General features: G+C 45.3%; 1 protein-coding gene across 1 annotated transcript in view; it reads right to left on the bottom strand.

Moving 5' to 3' along the window:
• Positions 1-20121, bottom strand: part of LOC146202134 (uncharacterized) — a 711309-nt gene extending 691188 nt beyond the window's left edge. The window contains exon 1 of the mRNA XM_084587972.1: positions 19761-20121. The gene's annotated coding sequence lies outside the window, so the exon portion shown is untranslated. The remainder of the gene's footprint in view (positions 1-19760) is intronic.
• Between the last annotated feature and the right edge of the window lie 7635 nt (positions 20122-27756).

Genomic DNA, 27756 nt, shown 5'->3' with positions numbered 1-27756 from the left:
TTTTTTTTTTCAGGCGTTGTGTGTTCAGTCCGAGGGATGCGTACAAATTATGGCTCTTGCTTAGCCGGACTTCACACGGCATTACGGTGGCTAAGTGCTGCCACTTCTGGCTCCTGTTTCTTAGCGGAAAATGTAACGAATTTACGAAGCTTTGATGCTGCTGAACGAGCCAACAGAACTGGAGTTCATACTCTCTGGTTACGGGCGAGACGTTCTCCGGATACTTCACTGCTGTGTTCAGTTCCCTTATTAACCACATATTAGACATACTCGTATTATATTATAATGGCGGTATTCCGGTAGTCCGCGAATATATCTTCTCATTCTCGTCGGGGAAGACAATCATGATATGTTTATTAGACAAGCAGCACAGTTGGGATCAAGGCAAGGAAAAGCTGCTAATTTGGATAACAATTCTAATGCAATAATTTTATAACTCAGCCAGAAAACCGCGTCCTTCAAGAATGGGCATGTGATTTCAAGGCAATATAATTGATGTTGCCACATTACCGTAGGGCTACCCATGAACGTGACATCAATGCCCATTTCGCTGGCAGGGATTCTCTTTATACATATACTGCAGCCATTTGCCCCTTTTTTTTTCGTTTTTTTTTTTTTTTAATTTGCTCGTATAGGTAAGAATCTTGTGAATTTGAGTACTAATTCGAGAACCAAACCACTGTTCCTTTCACTGGCGTTCAGCATTGTCGGGCCAGGTACAAATACGTTAATATGAGTTCATTATTTTTCATGCCGTCTTGTCCACGTCAAGAATATACGCGCGCGCTCACTCCAAGCGCAGCTGTCGCAGCTTCGGGTATACTACCCTATATCCTGCTGCCGCACCGGAAGTGCGCAGACGCGACAAAGGCAGGGAACAGATTGCGGCAGCGTGGCGAACGTGGTGGGCGAATGTCTATGACGAAACTTGTCGCAGCACTCGCCGACGGTCCGCTCTGTGAACTTCTCTGCGGCGCTCCGATGGTACAGTGAAGAACCGTTTCTAAGTTTCCATGTCCGCTTTGGCTAAGACGCACCAACAAATGCTTCCTGGCTCGGCGGTCATTTGATCCGAAACAAACATAACGGGACATAACAGAGGACTCCTTCGGCTAGCTAAGCCCATGTACACGCTGCACCATTCTTGCGAAAATGAACTGCATTAAGCGGTTAAGTCGAAGTAAGTTAAGCCTTAAATGACCATCCGCGAATCATTTTTGGATTGTACGTACTCACACTTGCGCGATAGCAGATTCGTTGTCTCTTACCACGCCAAAGACGTTTCCTATTCTGCATTTCGAAGCGAACGCGGTTTTGTCGTAGGTACACTACAAAAGTGCTGAAGAAACAAGAACGGAAGAGGTGTACAAAAGAAAAGGCATGCCGACTATCTACAGCACTTCACTCGACGGACACGTAATGTACCGGGCGTATGTGCCAGTGAACAGACACAACCTAGCGAACAATGCTTTGCAGACCGAAAATACAGTCATCTGGCTACCGGTCGAAGCGTACAATTGGCCACGTCACACCGTTGAAGGCACAAATCTTTTTCCGCCCAGACTGCAAGAGACTGGAATGACCTGTCCGCTTGAGCTTCTGCCCACCCTGGTCAGGTCATGAATCTTAAGTCAGTCATCTCCAAACTTTTTAAATAATTTGTTAGCCCCCTCCTCATGTAACACGCCCAGTGGGCCTTTGAGGTACAAATAAATAAATAAATAAATAAATAAATAAATAAATAAATAAATAAATAAATAAATAAATAAATAAATAAATAAATAAATAAATAAATAAATAAATAAATAAATAAATAAAAAAGAAATAAATAAATAACAGAGGGAAATGAACCCGACGTTTTGGCGGCCCGTATGGATCCCATAAGGGCTTTTTCGATTTCACTCTATCATAAAAGACATGCGGAGGTTTCGTCTACCATAGCACACGATATGCTGCAACAAAGTTTTTATGAAAACTTCCAAAAGTTTTCATATACTTTCATCTTGCTATTCGAACAAAAAAAAAAAAAAGAGATTGAATTTACTCGCTCAATTTTGGGAGCGGGTTAGTAAATGCACGCCTTTTTTATCCCTTTACAACGCTTTGTGTTCGCGCAGGCGGTTATTAATACACATTGTAAGTCTGCTCAATTTACGTTTTGCCCCTTGCGAGCGGAATATTTTACCCGCTGCTGCTTTACCGTCAGTACAGGAATCTTGAGTTTATTTGCACTTCCCTGCACCATTCTGCTTGTACGGTTGGCGATGCGTGAACGCTGACGAGAGAAGTATAGAGTAGAGCTGGAAACACCGCCGCGACCATGTTACTTGCTAGCAACCGTTACTTACCGGTTAGCACCCGTCACCGTTACCGTTACCGCCGTCAGCAACAGTTGCTATCAACGTACTTCCTTTCGGCAGCAACCTTCTCTAGATTTAGGAATGTTTAGACCAAAAAGGAAATCGTCTTTAGTCTGAAAGGTTTCCTTGGCTTCCCGCTTGATGCCGGACATTAAGCGTTCACCTTTTTACAAGGGTCAAATCAAAGCGAAAGCAACCGTCAGCCTGCCACTCGAAGACTGGATCACTGTGTTTTGCAGATATATAGTCCGCATGACGTGAAGGGATTTAATTAAAGCAGTTTTTACGCACTCAGAGGCGTTCGCATATAATCGCATATACGTCGTTTCTTTCACGCTGTCCACACCGATAATGTCTCACCAACTGCCCTAGCCGCTAGCATCGAAAAATGTTGCCCGAGTTTCAGGGAACATATAGATAGGGGAGTGAGCGCTCAAGATAACGCGCTGTTTGTGGTTACGTGATACACGTGGATCTCGGTATACCTGCGGGCTCGTGGCAGGTGCAGTTCGACTGTCTATGAGAGACGGTCTGGAATTTATTTTGTTCTTTCTCACAATCTTTTTTTTTTTTTTTTTTTGTACGCAAGCTTGCCGTAAGGCATATTACAGAAAGTCATGTAAATGGTTTTTCGTGAGGAACCGGAGCAGGCTCCCGCTCTTAGCGTTGTCGGTGAGCCATTTAGAAAAGTCCCCTTCCCTTTCTCACAATCCACGTGCACATTAGAGCTCCTCGAGATTAAGAGTGTCCCAGTTGTCCCCACAAGCTGTAGCGGTATTTATTGACTGCTGTAGGGTATCTTTCTTACCCGGAGCTATTCAGGTAAAACGCGTTTTCGTTCTTCAGCGTTAGGTATACTCCGTAGGCCAAAACGCCAACGGAAACGAAGGCAACAACAGTGAGACTTGTTGCCTCTATCAGCCAGCATATGACGATGGCACGTTTTTCACAGCCTTGCGAAGCAATTGTCAGCCCACCTGCTCGAATCCGTCTCTCCGTTGATGCGTACGGGTCGATGACCTGCGACCTCTCTCCGCGCAGAATGCCTTCCACCACTGAGCCGAATAACCGCTCGCGTCTGATGTATGTACGATCCCGCCAGCATGCCTTCGCCTAAACCTGCGCCGGTCGGATAATTCCTACCAAATAAATGGATGCCCTCGTGCGCGTATGCAGTTGTGAACTGAATCAGGAGCCTCTTGCTCGTACGCGATTCTTCAGTTAACCGGCTTCGATAGAAAAAATTACTATGCTTCATCGCCGCCCGTTCTTTGCTCGAAGAAACGGATTGTTTGAGAAGCAAACTCCACTATTATCCTGACAAAGCAGAGAAGAAAAAAAAAAAAGAAGTTGATGAGTAAGCGTCGGCATTAAAAAAAAAAAAAAAAGCGGAGAGAATGAGTGCCCTTTGAGCAAATTTTTTTTTGTTTCTTTTTCTCTGTAAGCATGCCTTCTGTTCTTTTTCTCTTACCTCTAGTCAGGTTAGTGGTGTGATATACATCGTTCATTATTTAACTCCGTTTTACTCCTACAAAACAACCTGACTTGGTGTGTATTGTTTCCAATGACGCGCTTCGCTAAGCGAATGATATTATTCAGCTGAGCCTATTGAAGAAATTTACTCAGAAGAGATGGAACGTTCAATACCCAACGTATAAACAACCCTTTTTCCGAGAGTTTAGAGGCGGTTTTCTTACAAAATACGGCTTTTTTAATCGTCATCCTGAGAGAAACGTGTCGCAACCATGTGCCACGTTCGCGCTTGCTCGTGTTAAGGGGCAACCTACAAGAGTGTGCGTTCTGCCCTCACTCGATGGGTCCATCGCGCCAAAACAGCCTAATCTCGTCAAGTAACATTCTTTCAGACCTAACATCGCGCCTTTCATTCTCCTCCTTGTTTGGAAAGCCAATGTACCAACACGCCCAAATTTCTCCTTTACTCATTTATGAAGCATGATTTGGCGAACTCAACATCCGTTGTTTCTTATTTTAATGCCAAATCTCTCGGCTATAATACAGATTAAAATAAAAACCAAACGTCGAACTAAACGTGACAAAAATTACACGGTCCCCGCAAAGATAATAAACATTGAGTAGCTAACCTTTCGGCCCGCTACAGGAAGAAAGCGGCAGTAAATCTGCCCCACTACGGGTGGTCCACATACACCGAGCCGTGATCGAAAGCTTAAAGAGATTGATAAGATGGTGTTAATTTGCGGCCGGGGGAATAAAAGCGCTGTCGTCGTCCTTTTAAAGGTGGTCCATATAAAATATATTTTACACTGATTTTCTCAGCAGCGCGCAGTTTTCTTCTATCTTTAATCATTTCGTCGGTTCTCATACGTCAGAAACCGTCGTGAGGTGCAACAAATATTTTGGCATGAATATTTTTCCTCTCCACAGCCGCAAATGCTTTGTTAAAATTTCGGCAACACTTCTTCACAGTTATTGCCAAACAGTTGTAATAAGCACCCGCTTGTCACCTTTTCTTGTGTGTGTTTTCGTTGCGTAAAAATCCCCTTATTATTTCTGCACGGCGGTCGTTGAAGAGTGTACACGGCTCGCACAACTCGGTGACTTATAGACCGTTTTACCATGAGCGCTGCCATTTTGTGTATGTGGCGCCATCTAGCAGCCGAGTTGTGAACAACCGCCATGCTGGTATGTGGGGTCCCATCCGCGGAACAGGCGACAAGTAGCGCAAATTGGCATTTTGGAGCTTCGCGTGCAATGTTTTGCTTTCTGAAAGTAATTAGCTGAAAGAAAAAGAAACTTTCAGTAGCAGCGAAGCTATTCGGTCAGAAATGCCAAAAAATTACGCTCCTGATTAGGTTGGCTGAAGGCTATAAGCCTGATTACAATTAGTGTGTACTTTTGATGTGGCACAGAGAGGCGGCGGCGCACCACTGGCCGCGATGGCAGCTTTCGATCTACTTTTTATTCTTAAATGATTTCTAGAAACGGCTTACCGTAACAATTTGAGGAAAAAAAGCAAGCGAATGTAGCCGTTTCATGTCACGTTTAGGAGCAATGCTAATCGCGCTACATTTGTTGGGTCAACCGATCCTTCATATACTCTTTACTGCTTGAGCGGCTACTGCGGAAGTTCCCACACCTCCACTGGGGTTCTATTTTTAAGTATCCATTATCCATTTCAGATCCATTTAGTCTACCCTGGCTACTTTTGGTGGGCGACAATCAGGCAGGGTGTTCAAGCGTCCACTGCCAGGCAATCGGATTTCAGCATTGCCTACATGACTCAACCACCTGTTTGCCGGTATGTGCGGGGACTGGCGATGACTTGGTGGGAGCTGCTATCCTGCAATTTCTCTGATTGGGCTTTAGTTGCGTTTGTCTGACGCTGCCGTCATGCTGACATCCAAATTCAAGATAAAACGAACAATTGATACCTATGAAATAGTGACCTTAAATTATGTCTCATAATGATCTTATCAAAAGTTGCTTTTGTCAACAATTATATAGTCCATTTTTCTTCCCAAGGTTTGCTTACTGCAAGTAATCGCTGCTATTCCTATGATCATATTCCCCTTTATTATCGGCAGCAAAATCTTACGAGATGCGTGTTTTAAAAAAAAAAAAAATATTGTAGCGCTGTTTCACTAAATACGTTGTCAACCAATTTATTAGTATATCGTTGTCTTCAAGTGAGACAGGTTCTTTCATACTTGCATTAACCTCAGGTGACTGAATCGAAACAGTTCTTCTTTACCTGGCAGCACCTCATAAATATTCATCCGCTTGTTGCCCAAAGACTGCCGTTGTTGCACGGGTATTCAGTTTTTCCGGCCCCTACTCGACAAACACAGTGTTCGGAACTCGCACGAAAAGCTGCCAAAGCTAAAAATTTTCGGTTGGGGCTTGAAACTTAGAAGCTGCTCGTCTTAGCCCAATTGAGTGAGTTGCAAATGGAACAGTGTAGAGCGACACATGCGCATACCACCGCTGTTAATCTTTTATCTTCTGTTAATCATCTCCTTTTGGTTGTTACTTTTTTGTTAATACAAGCAACTCAGTAAAAAAAAAAAAAAAGATTGTGCTAACCGCGGCAGCTCTTAACAGCTAAACTGCGGCCGGCAGAAATGAAACGATCAGGGAAATGAAGGAAAGAAAGGAGCGAAAGAAGAAATAACATAGGGAAAGAAAGCACTTCGCTCACATCAGCTGATCGGCTTAGATACTTTGCGGCTACTCAAGACATTATGTGTGCAAAAGACTGCAACGTGTGCCCTTTCTCCGTAAAATGCCCTGCCCCCCCCCCCCCCCCCTTTTATCCCCGCGCCCCCACATACCAGACAGGAGGAGCCGCGCAGCGCGTTCCGGTTTGAGGCTATTTTCCTCCTCGCCGCGAAAACGGTCTATAATGGAGCTCTGCAACGGACGTGTTCTCCTGGCGAAGGTCACAATACTCATGTATGGCCTTCAAATAACAGCTGCGGGAAAACTAAGAAATCGTTGAAGACTTCCAAGCTGGCCTTGTTGGTTCATGGTATTCTTTTTTGATTTTGCCTCGCCGTGGTTGTGCAGAGGTTATGGCGCTCGATTTCTGTGTTCAAGGGTGCGGAATCGAATCCCAGCCGCGGCGGCCGCTTTTCGATGGAGGCGAAAATCAAGTCGGCCTTGGGCTGTGTGATGTCCGTGCACGTTTAAGAGCCCCGGGTGGTAGAAATTTCTGGAGCCCTCCACTATGGCTTCACTTATAGCCTGAGTGTCGCTTTAGGACGTTGAACCCCAGAAACCACAACCAGTCCTTTTCTATCCTTTTTTTTTTTTTTTTTTGCAGTGAAAAGAACGACATAGGAGGAGGGTACAAGAGTAGTGCTGCCCTGTATGTTACGCCTCTGTGCTGTCCTTTTCGCTCTAAAACATCCCAGGAAACTGCGTCTTGGGGAGCGCCAGAGTTACATCCCCATTTTTACACCAGCGCCTTCTGATAATTCTCAGTAGAGCTCATAAGTGCAATGATGGGGGTTAGCAGGCTTTTGCCGTGCCTGCGGCGGTGCTGTTTACAGCTGATGGTTCGACAGAAAACATTTGGTTGCAGGTCCTCCACCATGATCGATGCCCCATCTTAGAACCAGCGCCTTTGTTCTCTGAATTGTGATAACTGACAAGGAGATAAGGGGTTGAGGCTGTTGTGAGCTACTGGTTGGATAAGGCTTGACATTTTCTGCCGTCGATTGGTTCATGTTGGCGACACTTGGATATTGATTAAGCTTGAGAATCAGAGGCCCATATTATTGGCGTGGTGCTCAATCACCAACCATAATCATCTGCCGTTGTTGTCACCATCTGGAGTACAGACTTGAGTCTTGAAGGAATTTTAGTAAAAGTGCATGGGTGGGATGCCTAGCTCTCCCATATGATCGGTTTCCGCGCGTGAACCAGGACTAAAACATATGGCGCCTCTGCCATCTGGAGGAAAGCGAGTAGGACGCACCTCGCCGCATTATACTCTGAGCTGCACATAGGATAACGTCCTTCGTCCCCTAAGCTCCGCGCGGAGAACGCCGCGGAGACGATGCCACATGCATTTAATGCACCCATGTCGGAATTCGAGCAGAACGCGTGTAAAGGCGGTGTAGTATAGAGTATTTTGGGGACTCGAGTGTTTTGGTAGCACCCAAATGGCTGGGTAGACACCGCAGGAATCATGGCTGAGCCTTTTTTTCTTTTTGGAAGTCTGTTGACATCTTGCAAGACGTTTTTTGATAGGTTAGCTGACAGCGCTTCATTGGCGACACAGTCCGCCAATGCCTATTGTAAACGTGTCTTTGCTGTGCAGATTCTGCACCAAATGCATAAAGCTAGGGGACAGGCCTTCCGAGGGAGCCCGCTCTAACCTTTAAAGGGTAGGCTTCGAATGCCGTGAGGCTGACAACAGTTTGAGCCGGACAACTCCTTTCCCCTACATTCAGGAGCATCACAGAAACTACATTTATTAAAAAAAATAACGCAACGTTGCTCATTACGTTCAAAGCGGTGTAAACAAAGCTACTATTACAATTGGGAAGATTATTATTCTAAAAACATTGACCCCTTGTCTCAATCTGGATATGCTAACGTTTTTTCAGTAACAAAAGGAGCTTTTATCGGCAAAAAAATAACTTTAAATCTCTTTCCTCGAGACGACTGACGCTCGCTACTGAGTCCACATTGAAGCGACTAGCAGTCCAGCGCAGCCTTTGCGATCCGCGCTAAAGGATTCAGCGCAGACGCACGCATTTTCCTCGCGAGAACGACCAGCGTTGGTGACATTTCTATTGTGTTTCTTGGCCTCAAGTCGAACTTACTACGACATCACTCTCAATTGTGAAGCAACTGTGGGATATGACAAGATGCTGTCATGCACATGTTGATGGGAATGGCCTCAGCTTCCAATGCGCGGCAAAAATATGCTTTTGAAATATGTCCTGTATTAGCACTGAGTAGTTAAAAGTGTCCTAAAAACGATAGGCTGTGTTTTTGGAAATAACTGTTACTTAACTGCGGAAGTTTGTAAAATACTTTCATGAATGTATTGAGAAAAATAATATACACTATAGAATACCTGTAAACTTTCCCACGAAGAGCTGGAGCACGCAGGAGAGCGTTACAGCCGCTACTACGACATCAAGAGCCGCAGACGCTCACTCAAACCGGGAGAGCATGTTCTTACCATCCTATTCAAAGGCGATGACTGCTTTCACTGTTGGCACGGGGCTCTTTCAATTCCGATATATGATGCCCTTCGGTATTAAGACGGCGCCAGCCATTTTTACGAAGCTGATGCGGAGCACCTTGGCCGATTTTCCCGACGTGGCACATTACTTCCGACGATGTACTCATTGCGAGTGCGACATGGGAGCAGTATCGCCAAACATTGTACGAGGTCTTTTCCCGAATTCGGGTGGCTGGTCTCACCATCAAACCGCTCAAATGCGAGGTCGGAATGGGAACCGTCGCATTCCAGAGCCACCAAATTGCGACCGGAGAGTTGTCGCTCCTTACCAAGACCCTACAGAAGATACAAGAAGCTTCACTTCCGACAACATAGAAACAGGTTCGATCCTTCTTGGGACTGACGTATTACTACCGAGAATTTATTCCGAACTATGCTGACCATACCTGTCCTCTGTAAGATCTAACACGGAAGGGTCAACCTTCAGTCGTGAGCTGTGGCCCCGGACAAGAACGGGCAATTTTAAGAACTTTGCGGGCAAAAATTGGCTGAGGCACCGATTCTGAAACTTCCAGATTTTGACAGGGAATTCGTCCTGCGAACGGATGCTTTTGATAGAGGTGTTGGGGCCGTTCTACTTAATTGCATGCCGAAATCCTGCACCCAGTTGCCTATGCGAGCCTCAAGTTGCTCCCTCGAGAGGTAGCCTCTTCAACCACTGAGAAAGAGGTTTTAGCACTCGTTTGGGGAATCGAGAAATTTCACGTCTTCTGTTACGGGAGGAGGTTTCTCGATCAAAGCGACCACCAGCCTTTCAAGTTCATAAAAAAAAAAACAAAATCTGCCAACAGCCGCGTTCTTCGCTGGAGTATTAAGCTTTAGGAATACAACTTCTGTGTCGAGTATTATAAAGGCAGCGAGAACGTGGGAGCAGATTACATGAGCCGGCTGGAATAGTTGTTCAGCTTACACTACTGCCTAGCTGTATTGTGTTGATTAGTGCAATGAAATCGAACGTGATGTGCCTGTATATGTCTGCATGCTTACTTGATTGTTATCAATGATCTGTGACTTTTTACATGTGCTCAGGACATGACTGACGAAGTAGAGTGCTGTGGTGCTGTGCGGGTTCCGATCAGTGCGTATATCGTGCGCGTCATGGACTGCAGTGAGTGGCGAACAATGTTCAGCGCATCGGACGGACCCAATCTACTGCACCCTTCTGCTGGGCGCAATAACGTCACTCTCGGCGCTTGTGGATGTCTATAATATTCAGAGACAATATTCTTCAGTGGAGGGCAGTGTCACAATCTGCCTCACCTCTACAGCCGAAGTTGCAAGATCTTTTGCCTCAGATATAGGGCGAAACTCACGGGACCTCGCCGTTACTCTGAGCAGGCTTCGACACGACGGCGGGGCAGTGATCGCGCGTCCTTGACTCGGCCACAGCGTGGCCAGCCGAGCGTACAAAAACGCATACCGCAGCACGCCTGCGGCAGTGTGCTCTGGGAAGATTCAGTCTTCCGGGCCTCTCTCGCGGTCGCTCTGGGAAAGCGTCTTGTTTTTCACTGAGCGCGCAATCAACTCATCGTTCCCCCCATCTGTGCGGCCGCCGCTAGCGATCAGCTCAGCAACGTCGACGCCCCATCTAACAAAAAAGCCGAGAGAATTCCTTTTTGCTACAGACTGTTGTTTAATCGAACATTGTTTTCGCTTTTGTTTACACCTTGATCTGACTTAATATTTTACGCTGTTTTCTATGTACCCCTTGTCCATACTTATATCTGGTATACTTGCTCTGTTATCTTTATAGTCATCTTTTATCGCAGTGTTTTGTTCATTGTCGGGTTTTTCTCTTGTCATTTACCGAGTCGTCTTTTATCTCTATCGTGTCGTGGCGTTTTATTTATTGTTATGGTACTCTATTATTATGCAATGCAATTTGGACTACTATCTATAAATATTCAATTGTTTGCAAAAGGAAGTGACCTTCTTGAATTTATTCCTCAATCACACACTGACACACGTACTTCACGGGTTGACCGGTCTAACTTTCAACTGTGTTCTCAAACGTCATAGAGGGACGACGGGGTAACCGTAAAGGGGATCCTGCGCCTCTCTTGACCGTAAAGGCGGGGGTCTGTGACACAGACGCTTTCGCCTCATCGCACTTTAGAGGTCAAAAGCGCCCCCTATGGCATAAATAAAGTTGAAACCATACAGTAAGCTACAATGTGTAAAAGCCACGTATTTACTTTCAAGCTGAACCTAAGCGTAGCCATGCAGATAGCTTTCGCGTAACTCCACGTTCAACCACAAGCTAAACGACAGCTATTTTTTTTTTATTTTCTTACCTCGCTGCGCTGTGCTTTCTTTCATCTCATACTTTTTCATTTCCCTGAAAATCATAGTCCTCTAGGAGTATGAGCATTGTAACTATACGACAGCTAAGAACATCAATTTAGAACAATATTAGTAAGCTACTGTTGTTGAAAAGGTTAGGGCACCCGCGAAACGCACTCTGCCATATTTTTGTTCAGAACAGTTCATTACTACGGATTTAAAAGGTTGTTATCGCTTACTGCAAGTGGTTCCTATTTAATAAACACAATATGTTGTACAGTAATGTCCAGCTTTGGCTAGCTTATTTACGGAAGTACAGTATTTTGCAGTTTCTCGGGCGTTTTATAGTCTATTCTAAAGAACCCCACTCCGCATATATTAGGGGTTGCAAATTACGAGCGCTGCGACGGAGAACAACAACTAGAGAGTAATGACAAGGACAGGCGCTCGTAATTTGCAATCATGTACCAACTAGCTCAACTTTCCATATTACTGCAATATTAGGGGTCTTCCTTAGCCAGAAGTCACTCAGTGTTACTGTGGTAGAGTGCTGGCTATATATATATATATATATATATAGCAGAAACAGAAGGTTAGCACAATAAAGGTACAAATCTTTGACAAACAAAGTTTGTTATAGAAGTTATCACATAAAAAGAACAATGATGCAGATTTGTAATTTTGGAAGACGGCACAGGTGTAAAAGATAACAAAATATAAACTGTAATAACTTCTGGCAAAGAAAGCATGTCAGTAAATGCGATTTCATGGAAGTTTTTTCTAAACATCTCACTCAAGTGTCGCCGTAATTGCAATGCGCGTGGTCATCTGCGGGGTCCTAAGGCGATACCTTGGCTCGTCATACCTAACTGCAGCCACCGTAAATGCTGCTCAAACCAAAATATGGTTTACAACTCTAACGCCCGATAAAAATAAAGTTCAGTGGGTGCATGCAGTGTCCATGTATTGAGCAATAGTTTTCAACCTGTCCTCGTGAATCATGAAACTATGTCGTCAAGCGTACTTTGTGCCATAAGCCATATAAATTCCGGCTCCTCTTCAGCCCTGCTCAAAATGGCCAATTGGCACAGAATTTAAAATCTAGCGCCTAATTTCACTGTCTTCATGTCAATATTGCGACGTCAGAAACTATGTAACTCTAATACTGCGGCCGTAAACGATTTTAACGGTGGAGCCAAGGAATATCCGCTGCGCTGGAACCACCGTGTAAGCTAAACAACTGCGCACTTCAAGCGATAGTCTGCCCATTAAACCATTAGACCATTAAACCCACACAGAAGTGGAAGGGGACTAAAGCTATCTTGCCCTCTTCTTGACGACAGGGGACGGCGGCGAAAGGTCGGCGTCTGACAAGCAGCGCAGTTGTGAGGTGGGTAAGAATGTGTAGGCCCGCGTCGATGACAATTCTTATATGCATAAATTTTATTGCTGAGAGAGAAAACCGCATATTTAAAGAGTAAGCACGAGCTTTTTCAGCAATTCTGTTCCGCCACTGCCATTGAACTATAGCCAACTTGTTCCTGTATATACTCGTGTTAGGCAGCGAAAAATTGCCAGAAACTCTGTAACAGTAGTCAAATTAAGCCGGCGAGATGAAGGCATCCTAATCGTCATTCGTTCACTCTCCTCGACGCGGCCGTGCGTGTATAGGGCTACCCGCGAACGTGACATCAATGCCCATTTCGCTGGCAATGGCAGGGATTCTCTTTATACATATACTGCAGCCATTTGCCCCTTTCTTTTTCGTTTTTCCTTAAATTTGCTCGTATAGGTAGGAATCTTGTGAATTTAAGTACTAATTCGCGAAGCAAGCCACTGTTCCTTTCACTGGCGCTCATACAGTCGGGCCACATACGGGTTATGTTAATATGAGTTCATTATTTTTCGTGCCCTCTTGTCCGCGTCAAGAATACACGTGCGAGCTCACTCCAGTCGCAGCTGTCGCAGCTTCGGGTATACTCCCGTATATCCTGCTGCCGAACCGGAAGTGCGCAGACGCAACAAAGGCAGGGAACAGATTGCGGCAGCGGGGCTTGCCATCAGTAAACCGGAACGCGGAAAGAGTGGTCGGTGAACGTCTATGACGGCCTATCTCGCAGCACGCGCCAATGCTGCGCTCAGTGAACTTTCGCGCAGCGCTCGCGATGATACAGTCATGCGCAGTTTGAAGGTTGTCAGGTTCGCTTTTCACTAAAACACACCAGCAAATGCTTCCTGGCTCGACGATCACTTAGTCCACATCACATTTTATAGTGCAGAATAGAAGAACCTTTCGGCAAGTTAAGCTCACGCATTCCTTACACCCTTCTTGCACAAATAAACTTCATTAGAGCAGTTCGGTCTTAGTATGCTAAATCTGAAATGACCCCGTGCGAATCGCTTTGGACTCTACATACTGACACCTGCATAATATCAATGCCGTGCTAGATGCTGTGGTCTCTTATCCGCGTCAAACATGTTTCCTAATTTGTATTTCCAAGCGAACGCGGTGTCGTAATAGGTGCGACTACGTAAGTGTTCATGAAACATGAGCGACCGCGGAGTTTAAAAAAAAAAAAAAAAAGAGGAGTGCGTTGACTTTGTACAAACCTTTATTCGACGGACACGTAATGAATAGTACATCTGTGCCCGTGCACAGACACAGCCTTATGAATCATGCTTAGGAGGTCGAAAATATAGTTGTCTGCCTACCGTCGAAGCATGCAGTAGGGCAAACCACAGCATGCGCTCGCCTTATGTCGCCAAAAAAAGCTCGACGCTTCGGGCCCGTATGGGTCCTCATACAGGGCCCTTGATCACAATATCGATCATTAAAGACATTCACAGATTTTGTGCAGCGTAGCGAGCGATATGCTGCAACTTTTGTTACATGACACCTCCGCAAGCTGCCATGAACTTTTCGTCTTGCCATTCGAACGAAACACGGGGCATGGATTTTATGCGCGCATTGTTGACACTGGGCTAGAAAACGAGCCATAACCCAAGGGAAATGAAAGCGACATCAGTGGGACTCGTTGCTCTATCAACCTGCATATGAAGACAGCACATTTCTCACAGCCTTGAAAAGCAAGTGTTAAGCCCACCTGCTCGACTCCGACTCTCCGTTGATGCGTACGGGTCGATGACCTACGACCTCTCTCCACGCAGAATGCCCCCCCCCCCCCCTTCCCCCTAAAGCTGAATACAACACACGCCTCCTGCTAAACCAGTGCTAATCATGTACTTCGGACAAAAGACATGGATGCTGTGCTACGGGCGTGTGTGGATTGAAACAGGAGCTGCTGTGCCCGCACGCTATGTTTCGGTTAATCGGCATTGATAGAAAAAATCACTACCCTTCATTCACGCCTGCTCTTTGAGCAAAGAAATCGAGCTTTTGAGAAGCAAGCTTCTGTCTTATCTCGACAAAGAACAAAAAAATTGCCGAGTGCAGCGTCGGTAGTAAAAAACATGCGAAAAGAATGAGTGCCCTTTGAGTTAAGCTTTTTGGTGCTACTTTTTCTTTGCAAGCATGCCTTCTATTCGCTTTTGTCCTACCACTGGTGAGGTCAGTGGTATGATATGCGTCGTTCAGATATTGTTTAATATTGTCTTTCTTGTCATAAGACAACATGACTTGGTCTGTATTGTTTCCAATGACGCACTTCGTTATGCTAATGATATTACTCAGCCGAGCCTACCGAAGGCATCAACTAAGAAGGGTGGAAAGTTTAATGCTTAACGTGTAGACAACACTTTTTCGTAGTATTTAAAGAGGTCTCTCTCACAAACTAAGGCCTATTTAATCGGCACCTTGAAAGGAACAAGTCACAACCATGTGCCACTGTCACGCACTTGCTCGTGTTAAGGGGCAACCTGCAAGAGTGTGCGTTCTGCACTCCCTCCATGGGTCCATTGCGCCAAAACTGTCTAATCTCGTCGAGTAACATTTTCTCTGACCTAAAACCGCGCCCGTCATCCTCCTCCTTGTTTAGAAGCTCAATTGTGAAGCATGAATTGACAAATTCCACCTAGGTTGTTTGTTATTTTAAACCCAATTTCTCGGCTGTAAAAATAAATTGAACAGAAAAGATACTTTTTTCGCATTGGTCAAATACGAAGACAGCAGCAGTAAACGCAACAAAAATTATCCGATGACACGAAATGTACCAAACATTGATGATCCGAGCTTACAGCTCGCTTATTACGAGTACATTGCGATAGAAAGAAGCGGTGGGAAAGCGGCGGCAAAGCTGCTCTTCTACGTGTGGCCGCATAAACCGAGCCGTCAGCGAAAGCATAACTGAGGGAGTGAAAAGGCAGTGTTGTGTGCCTGCATGGGGAGAAGAAGGGCGTGTCCACAGAGTATTTAAAGGCTGCTGATATACGCTGACCTACTTTACAGTGATTTTCTCTTTAGCACGCAGAATTCTTTGGTAATTAATCATTCCGACGGTGCTGAAACGAAGAAAGCTATCAAGAGGTGCATATTGGCTTCACTTTTCCTCTCCACCACCGCGAACGTTTTGTAAAAATTTTGACGCCGGTCGTTCAAGAGAGTGCACGGCTCGCACTACTCGGCGACTTGCAATGGAGCTCTGTAAAGCACGTGTTCTCCTGACGAAGGTCACAATACTCATGTATGGCCTCCAAACAACAGCTGCGGGATGTGTCCCCGGCCTTGAGACTGGGAAAGGGAACTCTAAGGTATCATGGAAGAATTTAAAGCTGGGCTTGTTGGTTCATGTTTTTTCATATTTGTTAGGATCTTTCGCAGTGCAAAGAGCGACACACGGGGAGGATACTGGAGCACGGCTGTCCTGTGCATTCTCCCTCTTCGTCGCCATTTTTGCTGTAAAACATTCCGGAAAGCTAAGTGACTTGGGCAGTGCCTGCGTTACACCCCTAGCAAGTCTCTTGGTGGAGGATTTATCAAGTTTGTTAAGTGAGGAGAGTACCGCTAGAGACAGAAATGTGGCTGAACTACACAGGCATATGGTGTACACTACACAGGTATATGGTGTACACTGCGAGGCTTTACACCGTGCCTCCCCGCCCGAGAAGGCGGCAGGGGGGTGGACTGGCCGACCGTAGCATGAACCTTCGTGGGAAAATCGAAAAGTAGCTGCAGTTAGGAGCGCGACTAGACAAGCCAAAGCCATCGGCATCCAAATTCTTGAGCTTACAATGTGGTCTGATAGGCCCTTTTCTTATTTAGGTAATAAGAAAAGTCTTAGCAGAGGCCTACCGTTTCTGTCACCGAGGAATTGTGTGTGACGGTTATTGCACATTTGAATTGTGGTGTCCAATTATAGCCCGTCAAAAATGTCCTCTTCACATACAAGGTAATTTGATGTTTACAGATGTTCTCTCTCTTTATTTTTAGAACCTGTGCGAGCTAGGTACATCAACACTGTTTGTGCATGTGGATTGTACAGCGATGTGGGCGTTGTGTATCCAGCGGGGCACAGTAATTACCGATTTAACTAAAATTAACTAATCAGCATTTTTATTATTCTGTTAGTCATTATTGCATTGCGAAATTGAAGGTTGTATACATGTAAGGTGATTCCGGCTTTTACACTTTCTTCAACATGGTTCGTAATATCGAACGCAAAAAAAAAAAAAAAAAGAAATGAGAATTTGAAAGCTCATTGAGTTGACTTCCCCGCAGTGCATATCTGTAAAATGGCGTGGCTCGCATTTATTATGAACAAAATTGATAGGCGGTATGTGTATTCGATGATTTAGAAGAAGTTAACTTGATTTCGGCTGCTATAATTTGCGCCGCGACGGCGTTTAATAAATATGCGATGCGAAAAAGCAGACTCAACGAGCTTTCCTCAAAGCTCGTTGCAGTGCTGCATTTTTGATGTTCGCTGTTTCAAACCATACGAAAAAAAAAATGTAATCTTTGCTCATTTCCAATGTTGACGGCTTTGAATTTTTCATGTAATCTCCCCTCTTAAAGTCGAAAATAAAACAGTTGATTAGTCAGTTACATGTTAGTAAATCATCTATTTGCTGACCTTATCTCATTCATAATGTCCGCTCAGCTGTACTTATCACCTGTACAGACCGCCCCGTCCTACATCTTACCAGTTTTAAAATAAAGGTCTGTAAAACTAATAATCATTTGGTATATAAAGAGACAGCGCAGCGCTTGAACAGGGCTAAACATAGACCTTACGACTCTCATTGCGCCACTTTTTGCAGGCACAGAAAGCGATGCTACCAGCTGTATATAGGATGTATTTTCAAATCGTCTTGTATATTTGAAGGAACACGACAAAAAGTGTGCAGCAGTATTTCATCAGCGCGCAGCACATCGTGTGAGGCCATTTCAGTGAAAGTGAGATTCTGTTCCAGAATGCATAGTTTTGCCAAGTAAGGATGAAGCTTTGCGCAGCGATGTCCGGGTGATGTTTGCGTCAGACACCGACATCCTGCTAGCACATCTGTCAGAAAACAAGGACAGCAAAATTGTGCCTGCAAGCCCGAAAATCTCTAAGAGCATTTAACACATATCAGCCAACGACTAATACGTGCGCAGCGCTCTATTATTTTGCGAATTTCAACACGCTGAAACGTAGAGAATTCATACACATTAAAAAAAAAAAAAAAAGATACCGGTCTCACTCGACACACTTCGTGAATGCTAGCAGCAGACGCCAGAACCGCATAGACTCATTCGGGAACAGCTATACGAAGAGACCACCTTCCACGGAATGATTGCTTAGTGGTGCAATGTTTTGCTCGGGTTTATGTGGTATAACGTCCCAATGCGACTCAGGCTGTGAGGGGCGCAGTAGTGGAGGGCTCCGGATAATTTCGAAATGCGTCATCGCCATGCTGCTCGACAAAAGGTGGTCCCAAAGTTGGATGCCAGGAGATTGCATAAACCCGAAGTCGTACGCCGAGGAACACGGAGCCAAAGTGCTTGCAGTGTTCAGTTTTTATCATTACGCTTACCTCGTTCGAGTACAAATCTGTGGCAAATTACCTACGCAGCGCGTTCGCGTTGCGTTAATAATTTCAAGTGCGTCTTCGCTCTATCTTTTTTTTTTCTATTTCTAAATAACTAGGTTAGTGTTACGCGTAGATGTGATTGTGCTTTAACGCGAAACTTTGTAAGAGTATAGCACTGCCTTCTCTGTAGAAAGGTACGCGTTCAGACTTTACGGAGCGAAAGTTCCGCGACCGCTAATCAGTTCAACAGGCCGCTGAGCCGCGGCACATGTCATGCAGGAAAGCGAAAAGAGAGCACATGCACACTACGCGAATGCTGTAGTCAACAAAAGTAAACAGGACTGCGCGCCTAATAATAGCACGAAGCCTGGACGACTCACGACGAGAGAGGAACGCCCAGTACAAAGATACGGAGGGGGAGGGGCAGAATGCGCGTTGTATTTTCGCTGAACAGCCTTCGCTATGGCAAGTTGCGCGTGCGCGGACGTCGCGCACCAGGAAAACTACCTTTTTTTTTTTTTTTTTCGATTTCGATACTACGCCAACGCGAGGCTTTAAGTTGGCGACGGTCTGCGGCAGAAAAAAAAAAAAAAAGCGAATAACAGATTTGGGCCAACTGATAATGAACACACTACGCTTCAGTACAAAGGCTATTGAGAGGAGAACGATACCGGCTGTCAGTGTTTTGATGTTCGAAAGTATCATATTTTTGATAAAGTGCGAGGGAACGAAGCGATTACACGCAGTGCTTATACGTACAGATATTTTCAGAATATCCCCTCCTCAGTGCTTAATAGCTGCATATGTATATGCAGAATGTGCGTACCTATAAGAGCAAATGCGACCGGCACCGATATATTCCATCAGAGAAGCCGTGATAAGTGCGACGACTCGCGAGGAAAAAACATGAGGCGTCACTTCAAGCCGGGCTTCCCTCAATCACAGTGCAATTGTAGAACGACTTAATCCTGCTTTCGAAGGTTTTTTTCAACAGACAGTGCCTGGATACCGGTGGTCACCCCGCCTACAATCGGGAAGTCTACAAGCGGAGCCTGCAGACAGTCGCGGGTACCACGATTAGGCTGTCATTCCAAAACTGCTAGCAAACCGTGCTGTCGCACTCGATAACTGAGTGGCCCTGAATTATTGCGCAGTGACGGGATAGTCGAACGGCACTGCGAGCTTTCCTTGTTCGACATCTACAGCCATAATTAAAGTTTAGAAGGCATTACCGATGTACCCTAAAGAGACCCGAAAGCTACTGACAATCATCGCTGAGGGCGGGTAAGATGTGCGCTCTTCCTGCGCCGCCAGTCGTGTAGCCGGCGGTTCGCGAGAATGAGGCGGTGATGAGCTCACCGAGTCATTCTCGAGAGCAAGCTGGCCAGCAAGCAAAGGAAGGAGCTCACCGGAAAGGCGTCCCTCGCTGGTCGTCGTCGTGTGCGCCGCCTAATCCCGGTTGGCGCACTCCTCCACGAAGACAGGTCAGGGGCTGTCACGCAACGTGAGTCTCGGGGAAGCGGGCCGCGTGGCTGTGCGCCGCTCACTGTGACGAGTCGCAGAACGCACCGGCGCCGGTCGGCGAGCGCACGCCACCTGACTGCGCCGTCGGCACAGCTGCTGCTTCGATGGCGAGCAGGGCTGTGTTAGGCTTACTCTCGCGGACTTTTCCGCTGCACTGCTCGTGGCAGGCGACACACGGATCCGAGCCCGGGCGCTGTTTGCGCGAAGGGTCAGAGCGAAGAAAGGTGGTCGCGCTGGGTCACGTGTTCGCTTCGCCGCCTTCGCTCGAACAGCTGCCCGCCGACGCCGGCTTCCCAGGCGGCGGCTGACGCGACGCAGAGCTTCAAAAAGGTCGCTCTTCGCTAGCGCGCCGCTCGTCGCCAGCCGCGTAATCGTGCGACTGCCAACTCCATGCCAGGTGAGGGGCTGCGAGATGCCTGCCGAAGTAAAGGTGCCCGACCCCGCTTCTAGGTGGTCCCTTCAGGGTCTGCGCCCGCGGAACATGCTCAGCTGTACGCAAGAACCTGAACTGCGCGGCAAACAGCTTCCAAGAGACAAGTACGCAAGTGGTAGAGGCCTCAGTATGAAAAGGCTTTCTTTGATCTTCTATTCCACGTCTTGTAGCAATCCAGAAAATCTATGAATCGTGGTGGGCGCGATAAAAAACAAGTCATCATCATCATCAGCCTGATTATACCCACTGCAGGGCGAAGGCCTCTCCCATATTTCTCCACTTAACCCGGTTCTGTGCAAGCTGCATCCACTTGACCCCTGCGAACTTCTTAATCTCATCCGCCCACCTAACTTTCTGCCGCCCCCTGCTACGCTTTCCTTCCCTTGGAATCCAGTTTGTTACCCTCAGCGACCATCGGTTATCCTCTCTTCGCACTACGTGTCCTGCCCATGTCCATTTCTTCTTCTTAATTTCCACTAGAATGTCGGTAACTTGAGTTATGTCTCTGACCCACTCTGCACGCTTTCTATCTCTCAATGTTACCCCTACCATTTTTCGTTCCATAGCCCTCTGGGTTGTCCTCAACTTAAGTGCAAAAACAAGTACCTTTCCTCGAACATACCTCCATCTAAAATGATACTCTTCTCTTAGTTCGAGGTTGCAATTAGCCTCTGCTAGCTGGACATCCTGAGATATCAGTATTTGTAGCACACTCTGCACTCTGGCGCAGAAAAAAAAAAAAAAAAAAAAAAAACAGAATTACAAAGGAAGTCGCACAACTTGGAGCTTTTCTGAAAGAACATCTTTCGGGCACTACTGTGTGCGTGTGTATGCGTGCGCACGCACGCACGCACGCACGCACGCACGCACGCACGCACGCACGCACGCACACACACACACACACACACACACACACACACACACACACACACACACACACACACACACACACACACACACACACACACACACACACACACACACACACACACACACACACACACACACACACACACACACACACACACACACACACACACACACACACACACACACACACACACACACACACACACACACACACACACACACACACACACACACACACACACACACACAGAAATAAATTTATTAATTTCCGCCCCATGCCCCGGTTAGAGGCCGAGGTCAAATGTCTTTTTGGTTATGTTTGATGAATCTGATAAAAACAATTTTCTCATCGCAGTTTAGTATTCTAAAGTGCAAGTAGAATGTTTTTTTTTTATTTTTACCCACTAAATCTATGTAACTTTTACTATTATGGGAATTATTAAAAACATGTTATGTTGTTGCAGTTGCTTTATTACAAAATCGCAAACATTGCTCTATAAGCAACGCGCTACAAAAAAAGTTCATTTTCAACCTTAAATACGGTCATGCTGTTAGCATTAAATCTTTTTCTATTTGTTATTCATATTATTTCCTTAATTTCAATCAAACTTCCGAGCTCTAGACAATTAGGTCTGCTCTCCACAACGCATCAAATTCGCCGAAAATTCGAAAACAACAAAAAGGTGCAACTTTGATTCCAAGTAAAAAGAAAGAAAAAAGAAAACAGCATCATCGATTTTTATGGAAATTCCTCTCAAGAAGCCTGAGTACCTTATAAATATTACGGCCTGAAAAAGTGTCGCATTATATTATTTAAAATTATAAACGTGTCTTAAACTGAGCTCTGGTTTTGAAAATTCTCGATATAAAGCCCTACATTCCGTCATCACTTAATAAAATGTTGCCACGGAGCCTTTTCTCTGCATTATCCAAACCTAGTTCTCTATTGCTGCAAACATTGGAAGCTCTAGACTTGTTTGTTCTTTCTCCATTATATTTTGAAATCGGACAAATTTCAAAATTATCAAACAAAAGTGACAACTCTGACTCGAATTTAAATACTCGAATTTAAAAACCTACCACATCTTCGACTCTGATCGAAGTCTCCTAAAGACCATTTTAAGTACTTTATAAACATCAGGTACTAAAATGAATGGCATTATGTAAATTAAAAATATAAAAATTGTGTAAGGTGTTTACGGGAATACCAGGACCGTAGGCGATGTCCGAGTACCAAGCGACTGGGTATCGCTCGAACCAGCTCTGCAGCGTCAACAAGGCTTCGGCTGCACTTCGTCGACCTCTTCAACTTCTCGCGTGGGCTACTGCCGGTCGGAATTATCATAATAAATGTAAAACTGAACCCATGTTTTCATTTTGTAGAAGTTCTTATGGCTTCACCGAAGGAGTAGGCGTCAAAAGGTCGATTTAGTATTTCTTGAATTTAGTTGAGTTTTAATTTATGCAAATATCCAAAGCCTTCTCATTGCTTATGAAGTCGTTTTCTGCTTGTTGGTAGTGTTGATGATTGCTTAAAGTGGAATAAATTCCCTATTTCTGGTAATTTCATGGGATAACACTAGTGACGGTTTAACTTTTTCTATATCCTGCATTTATTTTTGTTGCGAGGAGCTCGACTATTCGATCCAATTCCTAATAATATTATTTCATTTCTCCTTTATGACCAAAATTGACAACACTCTATTCTTGAATACCATTTTTCTAACGTGCACATAATACAATCATAAGCAAAACACTTTGCAGCATGATTGTTTTGGTGGCATTTCTTAATCGTAGCAAAACAAATGAGCGGAGAGGACGAGCCTTCTTGTCGACAGAGTCATCTAGTCCAGAAAAGAAGGTGATCCAACACGGAGTGAATCCGCCGTCCACATAACCTACAAAGCGTACTGTAGGTAACCTGCATTTTAGTTTGATGGCGGGTTCGCTCCGTGTTGGATAGCTTTTTGTTTGTTTGTTTTTTCTGGGCTAGATTGCTCTGCCGATAAGAATGTTCGCCACCTCCGCTCATTTGTGTTGCTACTATAAATAAATATAATATTCCACCAATGTCAAAAACGGTGTTTCCCACCAATAGCGGTATACGATTTTTTCCGAGAAAACTGCGCCGTGTTTTGCAAAACTAAAGCCAACTTCTTTGTTTCGAGGCATTTGTCCACCACATATAAAAATGGTCATTGTACCTCAATTACCATTCTTATCTGAACACAGCCATATATATATATGCTGACTTCTTTCTTTCATATATATATATATATATATATATATATATATATATATATATATATATATATAACGTAGCGGTAGAACATCCGCCTCGCGTGCAAGAGGACCGGGGTTCAAATCCCGGTGCCGCGCAATTCTCCACTGGATGAAAAAAAAAAAAAAACGCGTGTCGATGGAATTGCATACACAGGTTTGGGGTGCGACCTGATGCCGGTGAACACCTCCGGCAACGCACTCCCTCACCAGAACAGGAGTTGGCCACCCTGGTGCAGTAATTGGCCACAACCTCCTATGATAAGCTCCATAAAACCCCGGTCCTCAGTCACCAGCGGCTGCGGAAAAACTGACCACGGCGGCGGTCAGACCTGTGACGCAGCAGAGGGTGCTAAGAAAGCCTGGCTCCGCTGGACAGGCCGCCATTGGAAACTGACCCTGGCAACTTTTAATGCTAGAACCCTAGCTAGTGAAGCTAGTTTAGCAGTGCTGTTAGAGGAACTAGAGGGCATGAAATGGGATGTCATAGGGCTTAGTGAGGTTAGGAGGCCGAATGAGGAATATACTGTCCTGAAGGATGGGCATGTACTGTGTTATCGAGGTTTACCAGAGAGGCGACAACTCGGAGTAGGTTTCCTTGTCAATAAGTATATAGCGGGTAATATGGATGAATTATATATAGTATTAATGAGAGGGTTGCAGGCATCGTAATTAGGCTTAATAAGCGGTATAAACTGAACGTTGTACAGACCTATGCACCTACATGTAGTTATGATGACCAGGGAGTTGAAAGCTTCTATGAAGATGTAGAATCGGCAATGCGAAAAGTAAAGACGCAGTATACTGTACTAATGGGCGACTTCATTGCCAAGGTAGGGAAAAAACAGGCAGGAGACAAGGCAGTAGGTGACTATGGCATTGGTTCTAGGAATAGCAGGGGGGAGTTACTAGTTGAGTTTGCAGAGCGCAATAACTTACGAATCATGAATACCTTCTTCAGCAAACGGAAGAACCGGAAATGGACATGGAAAAGTCCTAACGGAGACACTAAAAATTAAATCGACTTCATAATGTGTTCAACCCCCGCCATTGTGCAGGATGTAGAGGTAATCGGGAAAGTGCGATGCAGTGACCACAGGATGGTGAGGTCCCGAATTAGCCTAAATCTGAAGAAGGAACGCAATAGATTAGTAAGAAAGAAACCCATCAACGAATTAGCGGTGAGGGGGAGGGCAGAAGAGTTCAGGATCTCGCTACAGAATAGGTGTTCAGCTCTAACTGAGGATGGCGACATTACCCTAGAGGCAAGGAACAATAATTCCAGAGATATCATTACTCAGTGCCCGGTAGAAGTAGGCGGTAGGATAGTTAGAGAGGATACCGGTAAGCTGTCTAAGGAGACGAAAGATTTGATTAAGAAACGCCAGAGTATGAAAGCTTCCAATCCAACAGACCAGATTGAATTGGCCGAGATATCAAAGCTAATCAATAAGCGCAAGGTGGCCGATATAAGGAAGTATAACATGGAGAAAATTGAGCATGCTGTAAAAAACGGGGGAAGCCTTAAAGCGGTAAAGAAGAAATTGGGCATAGGCAAAAACTAGATGTATGCGATAAGGGACAAGGCGGGCAACGTCATCACTAATATGGACAAGATAGTCAAAGTAGCCGAGGAGTTCTATACAGTTCTCTACAGTAGCCAAAGTAGTCATGACCGTAATGAGATTGGCAGTAGGGAAAAACAGTCAGACGTTCCACCAGTGACGAAGGACGAGGTCAGGAAAGCACTAGAAACTATGAAAAGCGGGAAATCAGCTGGAGAAGATAAGATAACTACAGATTTGCTCAAGGACGGGGGGATATCGTGCTAGAAAAACTGGCCACTCTGTATACGCAGTGCCTGGTGTCATCGACGGTACCGGAACCATGGAAGAATGCAAACATTATCCTCATTCACAAGAAAGGGGACTCTAAGGACCTTAAAAATTACAGACCAATCAGCTCACTGTCTGTTACGTATAAGGTATTTACTAAGGTAATCACTAATAGAATCAGCACAACCTTAGACTGCAATCAAGCAAAGGATCAAGCAGGTTTTCGGAAACAGTACTCTACTATCGATCATATCCATACCATCAATCAGGTGATAAAAAAATGCTCGGAATATACCAGCCCTTATACATAGCATTCATTGATTACGAAAAAGCATTTGACTCAGTTGAAACCTCGGCGGTGATGCAGGCATTGCGAAATCAGGGGGTAGACGAGCCGTACCGGGTTGAGTGGAGAAATATGGGAGAGGCCTTCGCCCTGCAGTGGGTATAGTTAGGCTGATGATGATGATGATGACGACGTGTGAAAAGCACACTTCTTGCTGTTCGCTAACTAGAATTCATCTTGGCGCATACTAATAAAACCTAAAGTATCTTTCAAACTACCATAAGGAAATAATGAATAAATTGCTATTTTTGGGTAAACTTGTCATTTCTTATCATATACCCAGTACAGGCTGGTCAAAGTAATTATATATATATATATATATATATATATATATATATATATATATATATATATATATATCCTTTTTGAAATCGCATTTTCGGGCCACGTCTGCCTTCTGTAAGGCTGGACACGGACAGGGGATTATCCGAAAGCCGATGTGACATCGCTTGTCGCTATGCTATTATATATGTTTCTGTGCTATGACGCATTTATATTGTTCGGGTGGTGCAAAAGTGTCAAGAAGATCGATAAAAAAGAAAGAAAGAGGAAACCGACGTGTCCGCTCAGATGTTCAGCGTGTTCCTGCGTAAGAAAGGCGCCAAAGCACTGGCGAAATTCGGTGAAGAAATGCCCCCACCTTGTAAGCGAGTCCAGGTAGTTTTCGAACCAGACTAACACGGTATTTGCCAGGAAGAAAACCACGTTGAGAAGCTAAGCGCCGGCGTCCCATCGGTTGTAGCGGCTCACCCGTTAGTAGTGGGTCAGCCACTCGTCAACGTCCTCGCCAGCTGCTCCAATACGAAAGTCCAAGGTTCCCGATAGTGTTGCGAGAATCCGGACCCTACACCCACAGGCCGGTCTGCGGCCTTGATTGCTGCGCCACAGTGGGCTGCTGGCGGTTCATCGGCAAACTGCATGGTGCTGGTCAGTGTTTCATGGTCCGCAGGACGACGACTCCTACGGAGCTCCAGTTTTAGCGGCGCTCTGAGCAGTGCCTGAAATCGTCACCCAGCTCCTCGATCAAAACGTCACGCGCGTAACGTGACTATGCAGACCTTCTGGCAACTTTGACAGGCCAGGTTCATACAGCCAGCGGAAGGCGACACAGGCGACACAAGATATAGTCCAACAGAACGCGCACACTTCGACTTCTCTAGCTTCCTTTTTCCTGGGTGGCTTTGACACTTGTTCACCTCCGTAACAATATTTCGTTTCGCCTCGGGGAGTCTGTTCTACACTCACCATGAAAGTGCGTGGTGTTGTTATACCGGGTTCATTTTATATTCACGGTAGAATTTAGTGCCCCAATCGCCAATGAAGGTTCAATACCGCGTAGGTAATCCGAAAGACTGTGCCCACAAAGCGCTGTAACAATGTAGTATATGACTCCAAAACGCCGCCTAAATGGAAGTTTTGTATATCAGTGACTATAAAATTCATACTCCTTTTTTTTTTTTTTTTTACACAGGAGAAATGCACGTGTCGTTGCAAAGACGCGAGCGATCATGAAAGCCATCGGTGAAGAACTTTGTATTATGTACAACATACACAAAAGGTTATTTAACATATAAAAAAGCAACTTGTGAACTGCAACCTTAACTTCAGCTTCGGGCAGAGGATCTGAATTTTGAAAATCAAAATTGTCTATGGAATTAAAATGATAGCCTGTATGGAGGCAACCGCCTCAAGTAGTGGCTTTTTGCCACGAGAATCAAAATTTCGAAGAGGTTGTGGGGTGGCGCTTTGCAGACTATGAACATTGCTTTTGCACCAGGGTCTTTTTCCTGCATTTTGTGTGAGGCTTTAGTACCAAACTCATTTTCTATGGCCCAGCGAACGTTTTCAACTGTCTTGAGGTGGAACAGTCTGCATAGGGAGAAGAATTCCAAGATGTTCATATTGTAGCCTTTTGTGCTGCGCACGATACGCATAGCTGGCACGCCGCGCTTGGATCTGGAGAAGTTTCGCGTACTCCACACATTGTACATGGCTTCGTCCACGTAGTAGCAGGCAACAGCGGTTCCGCGGTCCTGCAGCCCGCGGTCCTGCAGTCCCAGGCGTATCCTCGGTGGTTGCGCTTCACATCAAAAATGTTTCCACAATGGCCTTGTGTG

The sequence above is a fragment of the Amblyomma maculatum genome, chromosome 1 (genome assembly GCF_055883805.1).
Source record: "Amblyomma maculatum isolate TAMU_Amacu chromosome 1, ASM5588380v1, whole genome shotgun sequence".
Classification (NCBI taxonomy): domain Eukaryota; kingdom Metazoa; phylum Arthropoda; class Arachnida; order Ixodida; family Ixodidae; genus Amblyomma; species Amblyomma maculatum.
The sequence above is the reverse complement of the archived record's forward strand: the minus strand, read 5'-3'. Positions and strand labels throughout refer to the sequence as shown.